This window comes from Marmota flaviventris, chromosome 3 (assembly GCF_047511675.1).
Source record: "Marmota flaviventris isolate mMarFla1 chromosome 3, mMarFla1.hap1, whole genome shotgun sequence".
In the NCBI taxonomy this organism is placed as follows: Eukaryota; Metazoa; Chordata; class Mammalia; order Rodentia; family Sciuridae; genus Marmota; species Marmota flaviventris.
The window spans coordinates 101,814,874-101,824,819 of NC_092500.1; positions in this window are offsets into that span (position 1 = coordinate 101,814,874).

The window sequence follows — 9,946 nt, forward strand, 5'->3', positions numbered from 1 at the left end:
GTAGCAAAATGAAATTAAACCCCTCTCACCCTGCACAAAAATCAACTCAAAGTGGATCAAAGACTTAGGTAGTAGAACTTAGGTACTAGAACAGAGAACTAATAAGAGAAAAAGTAGGCCCAAATCTCCACTTTCTCATCTTAGAAACTGACTTCCTTAACAAGACTTCTAAAGTCCAAGAAGTAAAGTCAAGAATCAATAAATGGGATGGATTTAAACTAAAAAGCTTCTTCATAGAAAAAGAAACAATCAATAATGTGAAGAGAGAGCCTATAGAATGGGAGAAAATCTTTGCCACCTGTACCTCAGATAAAGCATTAATCTTTAGAATATATAAAGCACTCAAAAAAACTTAACATAAAAAACCAAATAACTCAATAAATAAATGGGCTAAAGATCTGAACAGACACTTCACAGAGGAAAGAATACAATCTATCAACAAATATATGAAAAGATGTTCAACATCTCTAGCCATTTCAGAAATGCAAATGAAAACTACACTGAGATTCCATCCCATTCCAGTCAGAATGGCAATTATCAAGGATACAAGCAACTATAAATATTGGTGAGGATGTGGGTAAAAGGTACACTCATACATTGCTACGGGACTGCAAATTGGTGTAACCACTATGGAAAGCAGTATGGAGATTCCTCAGAAAAATTGGAATGGAACCATTTGACACAGTTACCCCACTCCTCAGTTATACCCAAGGACTTAAAATCAGCATATTGCAGTGATGCAACCATATCAATGTTTATAGCAGCTGAATTCACAATATCTAAACTATGGAACAAACCTAGGTACCCTTTGACAGATGCATGGATAAGGAAAATGTGGTATACATACACAATGGAATATTACTCAGCCTTAAAGAAGAATTAAATTACAGTATTTGCTGGTTAGTGGATGGAACTGGAGAATATCATGCTAAGTGAAACAAGCCAATCCCAAAGAAGCAAAGGCCAAATGTTTTCTCTGATATGTAGATACTAATTTGCAATGGGGGAGCACTATGGAAGAAGAGAGGTACTTTGGATTAGATGGAGGGGAGTGAAGGGAGAGGAGGTGGTATGGGGGTAGGAATGATAGTGGAATGAATCAGACATTATTAACCTATGTGCAAATATGATTACACAGCCAGTGTAATTCTACATTATGTATGAAGAAGAGAGAACCAGAAGAATGAGAAGATATACTGCATGTATGTATCGTGTGTCAAAATGCATTCTACTGTCATGTATAACTAATTAGAATAAATTTTTAAAAAGAATAAAAAAATGTATTGCCATTTATTAAAATGAACATGTATAAGAGAGAATGACATAGGTTATGAAAGCAGGAGGAGGAGGTCTGATGGCGATAAATGTAGCTGCAGGGCAGAATTTGTAGGCAAGCTCTGATGATTGAAAGAGGAAGATGAACACCCTAAGATGAAATCAGATGAGTATAATATGAAGTTGCAAACGTGGCAGAAGAAGGAAAAAGCCTCTGTCTAAAGTTGATGTGGAAAAGGAGGATCTTATAAAGTTGAAGAAAGTAACAGGTCAATACAATTTCCAGATCCTTCTCAATGAAGACAGTAACAGAGTTAAAAGGGGGGAAAAGAAAGAGCGAGAGAAAGAGGGGTATGAACACAGATGCTAGGCAAGAACTTTTAAGGGACAAGTTCCTATGCTTGGGAGGGGGGCATGTTGCTACCCTAAAAAAGGGACTGCTAACATTCCTTTATTTTATTTTATTCTTTCAGGTACTAGCGATTGAACCCAGGGGCATTCTACCACTGAACTATAAATCCTACCACTGAACTATAAATCCTACCCCCAACTCTTATATATATATATTTTTTTAGTTTTTGAGACAAGGTCTCTTAAATTGTGCAGGCTGGTCTGGGAACTTGCAATTTCTCTACCTTAGCCTCCCGAGTAGCTGGGGTTATATGTGTGCTCAAATTTTTGTTTCAGGGAAGTCCCTCCAGAGAAAAACACATGACCAGTCCAAAAAAAAAAAAAAAAAAAAAAAATCCTCTGAGTGATTCTGAGTCATTCTTCTAGGTGACTAGAGTAAAAAATTGCTAATTATAATCTCATTATAACTCATGGAACATGCATTAGTTTCCCTGATAAAATTCCATTGCCCATGTATTTGGGGAGATACTTCTTTGGTGATTATCCCTAGTATCCTCCTTACTTGTATAAGTAATAAACTCCTCTTCACTCTTATTACTGGTTGTTCTTGTTGGCTTTATATTCACCAAGGGGCAAAACATTGTGTTCAGTTATTTGGTATATTTATTTCGAAAGCAAAGAATTGCGATTTGGGTATACTGAATCAGGACATTTTTGAATAGCGCCCTGTAAGGGACGTGCAGAAGTTTTTAATAAGGGTTTTCCACAAAAATCTGGTTTTGGAGGCAGTTCATTTACTGGGCAGAAATTCTAAATTGAAAACCTCTTGTGATGGGTTATTTAACTAGGTTCAATTGTTTATCCAAGCCTATTGGAACAGTCTGTGGCTTAACCTTTAGCAGGTATGCATGCAATCCTCTCAGTCACCTGATTCCACTCTAGAAATTCTTAGACTTAATTACTTCATCTTCTTTCACAATGTCCATTATTGACATAGCAAATAGAACAGCCAAGATATTTGTGGGTAGCTATGGAAATATTAATTAATAGGAATGAAACTAACTTTTAAATCAAGTTTATAAGGCAATATGTATATCTTGTACAATAATGTGAGGTTTTCTAGAGAAAGATGAGTTTCAAATACAAGGTCAGACCTTTGTTATTGTTTTCCCATCTTCACTGGCATTATCTAGTGGGTTAACAGCTGTTTCTTATTGTTGAATTCCATCACATTGTTGGTCTCACTACTGGAGCACTAACTTTTGGGAGTGTGTTAGTTGAAGTTTAATCTGCCAGTTTTTCTGAATGAATGAAGATTTGAACTAAAGATAGGAATGTAAGAGGGCAGAATACGTATTTAAGGATGACCCAAAAGTCCTCTTAGAATATTTCCTTTTAGCCTTATAAGGAAAACTTTTGTTTGGTAAATTTTTAAGTATTTTTCTGGTCAATGAGAAAACCCAATACCCATTTGTGTGGCCAAGATGCTGGAAAACTCAGGATGCCAAGGTCAAGTTTGGATCTCCCTTATAAATCTGAAAGAATTTCTTTCTTCTTAAAATTTAGCCTCTCAGCAACAAAAACTGTGCTGCCATTTGCTTGTTGTAAGAATATACAATGACTATGAATTTTCCTTTTTTGAAAACTTTAAGCTGAGCAGGGTGGTGCAAACCTGTGGTCTCAGTTACTTGGGAGGCTGAGCCGGAGGATCAGGGGCTCATGAGTTGGAGCCAGCTTGATCAACATGAGAACCATCTCAAAAAAAAAAAAGGTCTATCTTTTGAAACACTGTGGCCAACATAGCATTTAACAGACTGAGTAAAATGATTTTCCTAATGATTTTCTGGATAAGACTCAAGCAAAGAGATTATTATAATGCACCAATAAATAAAAAGTGAATATGAAAAAAAAAGTTAAGCAAAAAGAAAAATGAACTTTCTATAAAGAATTTATTTCATGGGCATCTTTGATAAAAAGCTCATATTATTAAGTTCTAGGCAGGTCTTCATGTTTATTAGTCAATATAACTTACTCCAGAGAATTGTCCATAGGTCCAAATAAAAACAGGGCAAGCTCAGAATTTCTAAATGCTTGATGCTTAATGCATACACTGTCCTCACTGTGTGTGAGTGTGTGTGTGTTGAATTGCATCATATTGTTGGTCTATATACACACATTCATAAGAAAAGGTTTGAATATAGACAAAGGAAATGCTTATTAATGTTTGGATCTAGAATGTCCTTCAGAAGCTCATATGTTGAAGGTTTTGTCCTCAATGCAGCAATATTCTGAGGTGGGGCTCTTGGTAAATGATTGAATCATTAGGGTTCTAATTCAACAGATTAATCCACTGATGGATTCTTAGCTAAATATACTATCAGGAGGTGCTGGAAACTGCAGGAGATGGAATTTAGTTAAAGGGAGTGGATCCTCAGGAGCATGACCTTGGGATTATATCACGTCTGTAGCTGCTCCCTGGCCTCGCCTTCTACTGAGGCCATAAATTGAGCATCTCTGCTCCATCACCTTCTCTCTGCTATATTCTATCTCACCAAAGCCTCAAATGGATGGAGGCAAGTGAACGTTGGCTGAAACCTCTGAAACCATGAGCCAAAAATAAACCTTTCTTCCTTTTAGTTGATTTTATCAGGTATTTTGTCACAGTCATGAAAACCTAACACAATGCTAAAGAGCAGCCTTGCTCAAGAATTTCCCTCTGTAAAAATTCCATTATTTTTAATTATATCTTTCCTTTTTTCATGTGAATGTATCATAGATATGGGCACCATTGTGAGAACTTTGCCTAAGTATAGAAATGAGCCATTTCACTTTAGATTAAAGGTGGCTGAAAGAAATTTTTTCCTGTGGGTCAATACTTAGAACACAATTCAGATTCATCTGTGTATAGGTAATGGTTTTCTTGAACTGACAAAATACAGTAAGATTGATTTAAAAATGTTTGTTAAGTCCCAAACTTCCTAATTAGAGTTACAGAGATGAATTTGTATTATAATTGTTATGATTATTTAATTTTTACATGTTATACCTATAAATTATACATCTCTTGAGGTGACAATACTTGAAATCACAAGTAATAAGAGGCAGGGGTTAATGGAAGAAAATTGTGAAATTTTAAATTTATAATGTCTTGAAAACCAGTAGCACCATTCCTAAGTTTCTTCATTAAAACATGTTGTGGTGCACACCTGTAATCCCAGCAACTTGGAGGCTGAGGCAGGAGGATTGCAAGTTCAAAATCAGCTTTAGCAACTTAGCCCTAAGCAATGTAATGAGACCTTGTCTTAAATAAAAAATATAAAACTCTGGAAGTGTAACTCAATGGTTAAGCACCCCTGGGTTCAATCCCCAATGGGGGAAAAAAAAAAGCACTTTGTACAGGTGAGGGCTGTAGCTCAGTAGTAATGTACACACTGAGCATGAGTAAGGGTCTTGGTTCAATCTCAGGCATCAACAAACAAACAAAATCACTTTGTACAGGTTTCTCACTGGTGAAATTAAATGTTTTAATTAGCATTCATCCCCTATTTATTAAAAGCTAAGAGACATGATGATTATGTTTCATTATCTGGGTATTTGCTATTAAATTAGCTCAGAGCAGAAAAGGCTATATATAATATTACCAGAAGAATATCCCAAAGTGATAAAAACTATTAGATTTTTTTTCAGTTATTTTTACTTTAGTCATGAAAATACTTTCAACTGAAAATACTGAAATTGGTCATGAAGTTGTGTTGTTAGTATTTTTTTGAAATAAGAACAGCTGTCATTCAAGGAGTTGTTAATTCAGAATCTTTAAGATTTGGATGTGACCCATGGAGCTCTGTGAAGGCTGAAATTACTCTGGACTTTTCTCTGTGGAGAAGTGAGATCCTAAGTTTCTCAGCCACCCTCTTTTTGTCTTCGACATGTTTACTTTAAGTGAGAAATTTCAGCCTGAATTCAGCTTGAATTTGACCTTTACCCTCAGTAATATGCAAGTTTATTTGTTTTAGAGGTCTACTCACACACTTGTTAGCAGGAAAAAGCATTTTTTTTTTTGGTATGTTAGAACTAGCTGAGCTCAGAGGATAGTGCCTGTTGACTGAGACTTAGACTAACTGGCCTTAGCCTCAGAGGAGACTAAGCTGGAGGTGTGAGTGACATCCCAGGGAGTGGTGGCTATTGTGTCCAAGTGATCAAAGCACATCAAGATACTGCAGATGTTAACTGGTGTGCATGGATATTTACATTGACAAATACAATTGTTGTTTCTGTTATAAAGTATGGAAAATAAAAAGCCAGGTATTATAAGTTTGGGGGTTAGGGGGCATAGCTTAGTGGTAGAGTGCTTATATGTACAGGGCTCTGGGTTCAGTCCCCAGCACTGCAAAAAAAGACATTATAAATTCCATATAAGTTCTTTGGCGACTCTGTTTCTTACCCCATTCCTCTTTCTAGAGGTAACTTCTCTCCTAAACTTGGTATTTATTGTTGTCAGGCATATTTTTATATTTTAACACAAAGGTATGTGTCTCCAAAAAGTAATATAATAATGAGAGTGGTGTGTATATGTATATACTCACTACATCAATTAGCATAACTCATGGCATATATAATCATAAAACAACTTATTTATTTATTTGGGTTGGGGGCCAAATCCAGGGCCTCAAGCATATTAGGCAACTGCTCTATACTGAGCTATAACCCTAGCCCCCTTATTTTTGTCCTTTTGCATTTATTTTTTGAGGATAGTTCTTCTCCTGCTTCTGGATAAAAACTGATTACTCTTGTCATTCCTTGGTTCAAAAGAAAAGTTCATAATCTAGGTACCAGAACATGGTATAAACTGATTCAGTAATTAAAATGTCCAACTTTATGTTATCATCAAAACCTCTCCTGGGAAATGGTGCCATTTGGGGCCTTGGCACTGGCCTCCATTGGCAGATTGGACACTCAGCAGTGGCAGTAGCCAGATCAGCCACAATGATGAAATCCATGTTGCTGAGCCAGACATAACCATCCATTCTTGCGGCCATGATCATTCTACGTGGTTCCACCAAGCCAGCATCAGGGAGTCTAGGAAGAAGTCAACTCACATCCAAAGGACTTTCCATTTCCTCAGTGAAAGCCTCTCTGCAGTGGGCATTTGCATGGTATATGAGTTTCTTCACACTCTGTGCCCATTCCTAGAGGTCCACATACATAGGGTTCTTCTCCTTCTCTTCCTCCTCTTTACCAGCCTCCATTTTTCTTTTTCTAGGTCCCTAAGCAACTGTCCAACTAGTAGCAACTTTCATGCATCAGTTTCCATGTTCAGGTTTCTTGCTGAGGCCTCACTGAGGCTAATCCCTATTGAAGCTATAGGAGAAGGTAGTCAGGTTGATACAGTCTACAGGATTAGTCTTTTAGAATAAAAGAACAGAGGAGAAAGGACCTAGAAACAGAAGATGATCATACTACCACACAAGCTTGGTCTGCATTGAGGTCTCTATTTTGTTCCATTTTCTTTGAGTTTATCCTTATACCAATGCTATGCCATCTCAATCACTACTTCATAACATGTCTTGCTAGTTGTAGGGAATGTCTCACCATTTCTAGACTCATAATGTCAGATAGATACCATAAAAATCCCTATTGGGATTTTTACTGCCAGCCAAATAAGATTTGCCCCACCTTCCTTGTGCTAGGGATACAACCCAGGACTTGAAGCATGCTAAGTAAGCATTCTACCACTAAGCTACACCCCCCAGCTCAATTTTTAAGTTCTTGATGAAGCTTGTCTGTTAAATGAACTGATCAGACTAAATTCTATCTTGTGAGATTAAATGTCTTCCTTATATCTCAGAGATTCTTTTATTTTCTGTTGCAATGAGTTAATATGCAGCTGCATATTTTTCTAACACATTTCCTGTATAGAAAACTTGGGCTCACTTCCAAATTTACATTGTACTTGGGAATAAAAAAGCAAGTTTCCTCAGAATTCTTTAGTCTCGATAAAGGGTCTGATTATTTTAAAGTTACAGGTCTCATTTGCAAGGGGTTAGTAAAGTTTCTACTGTAAATATATATGGCTACTCTTAGGGTTTCTGGTTACTTAAAAAATGTTTCCTATCGTAAAGCAGCCTATCCACATAATCAGATAATTGGTGAAGATCTTTCCTGCAAATATTAAGAATGCCCCAACATGTAAGCTGGCCTTTCCTTTCTTATTAACTGAAGCACTCATTTTAAAATTTAGATACTGTCCTAGTCTGTTTATCCTTAGAACATTTTAAGACTGGGAAATGAGAGTGTGAAAGTGCTCCAGCCAGCAAAAACACATCCTTTTATAAGCACAACGGTATTAATCCATTCAGAGTGCAGAGCCCCTCGTCACCTCTCATCAGGCCCCACCTCCCACCACTGTTGCATGAGGGTTTAAGTCTCCAACACATGCTTTTGCAGGGACACATTCAAACCATGGCACTAATATTTACATTAATGTTGCTTTTCAAGCACATAATTAAGCTTCTACAAAAGTAGGAAATGTACTAAATAAAAACACTGGTACATAGATGTGGAAAAGTTATGCACATCAATCCTTTAATTGGAAAGAGTTTACACCTATGTTTTCGATCTTTGTATCCCACAGAACCTGAGCTTCTAAGGTTATATTCCTTGCCATTTGATTGCTTCCAAGAGTAAACGCCAAAACATTTTGAATACAAATTATGCTCATTTTCTGGTAATAAACTGGTCTGTGAAAATATGAGGTAGGAGTACATATGAACAAGAACAAGGAAAAACATACCTAGCAATAGAGGATTAAGTCCCTGTGCTCTCTTTAAAAAAAAAAAAGTGAATTTGTCAATTTATGAATTTGAACATTAAAAATTTCACTATCAAGAAAAAAGGGACAGTACACAATTATCACTATCTTTTAAAGTTTAAGCAGTTAAATTATCACTATCATTAGTTCAGATACTATTAATAAAACAAAGTCTGTGGCAAACATCAGTAGTTCCAACTACTTGGCAGGCTGAGGCAGGGGGATTACTTGAGCCAGGTCAGGGTCAGCCTGGAGAAGATAGCAAAATCCTGTTTCTAAAAATAAAAAACAAAACCCCAGAAAATTCCATTAGCATAAATAAACTTGTTTTAACTTGATAATCGTGCTTAACTAAAATCTTTGGTAGTGCCTGATTTACAAAATTAATTCTGCAAGATGGAGGCTTAAAAACTTGATAGGCATTCAATTCCTATAGGACTTCATGGTTTTAGGCAGAATTTCACAGAATGTCACATCTGCATATGGATGGGCTACTTCAGGATAGGAAAACATTTTAAGTAACCATAAACCCTAGGGGTAGCCATATTGACAATAGAAAATTCATTAACCCCTGCCAATGAGAGGTATAAATTTAAAATAATCAGATCCTTTGCGGAGACTCTTGAGTTACCCCAAAAAGGGTTATGAATCTCCTAATGTAATTGTATCCACTCATTTTGGAGCAGCCTGCACCTAGATTGCACTCCTAAAGTATCCTAAGAATCCTAGAAGTTACATAGTCCAGAACCTGCATTTTGGCATTCCTAACAAAGATGTCAATTAGGTGTTTGCTATGCTCTACACATTTCCAAGTTTACACTACTGGACATTAATTGACTACTTGTGTTACTATTTGTTTCACTGGATAGGAAAGAAGTTGAACATTTTATGTAGGAAAATAAGGTCACAAATGAATAGACTAGCTTATAAACTGTTATTCTCTACAAATCTACATCATTAAAAAAAAAAAACTGGCATCATCAGATGATCTAAGACAGTAACAATAATTGTGACCATTTTCCTAATGAACCATTCCAGTCTCTTCGTATACTTTTTAAAACTCTTGAGAACTATTCCTTGACTTTTATCAACACTACTGTATCTGCTCTAAAAACATGTAAACAAGTGAAAGGTGTGACCTACTGATATTCATTTATGGTACGTGCAGGGACACTTGTAATTCCAGTGACAGGGGAGCCAAGGCAGGAGGATTGCAAGTTTGAGGCCAGGCTAGGCAACTTAGTGGGACCCTGCCTCAAAATAAAAATAGTGTAGCTCAGTGGAACAGTGACTCCAGGTTCAATCCCCCTAATCAAAAAACAAAACAAAAAACTAATCTACATTGTAACCAGTGATTTAGTCTTTCTGCCAAATTTAATGCCATGTCATTTACCACTTTATCAAATCACACCAAATATGACACAGAGACAATTTGTTTAAGAAAAGTTTTACTAATGTGTTAATATTTCAGCAAAGTTATTGCAATGGGTTTAAAAGGCAGACACACTATAA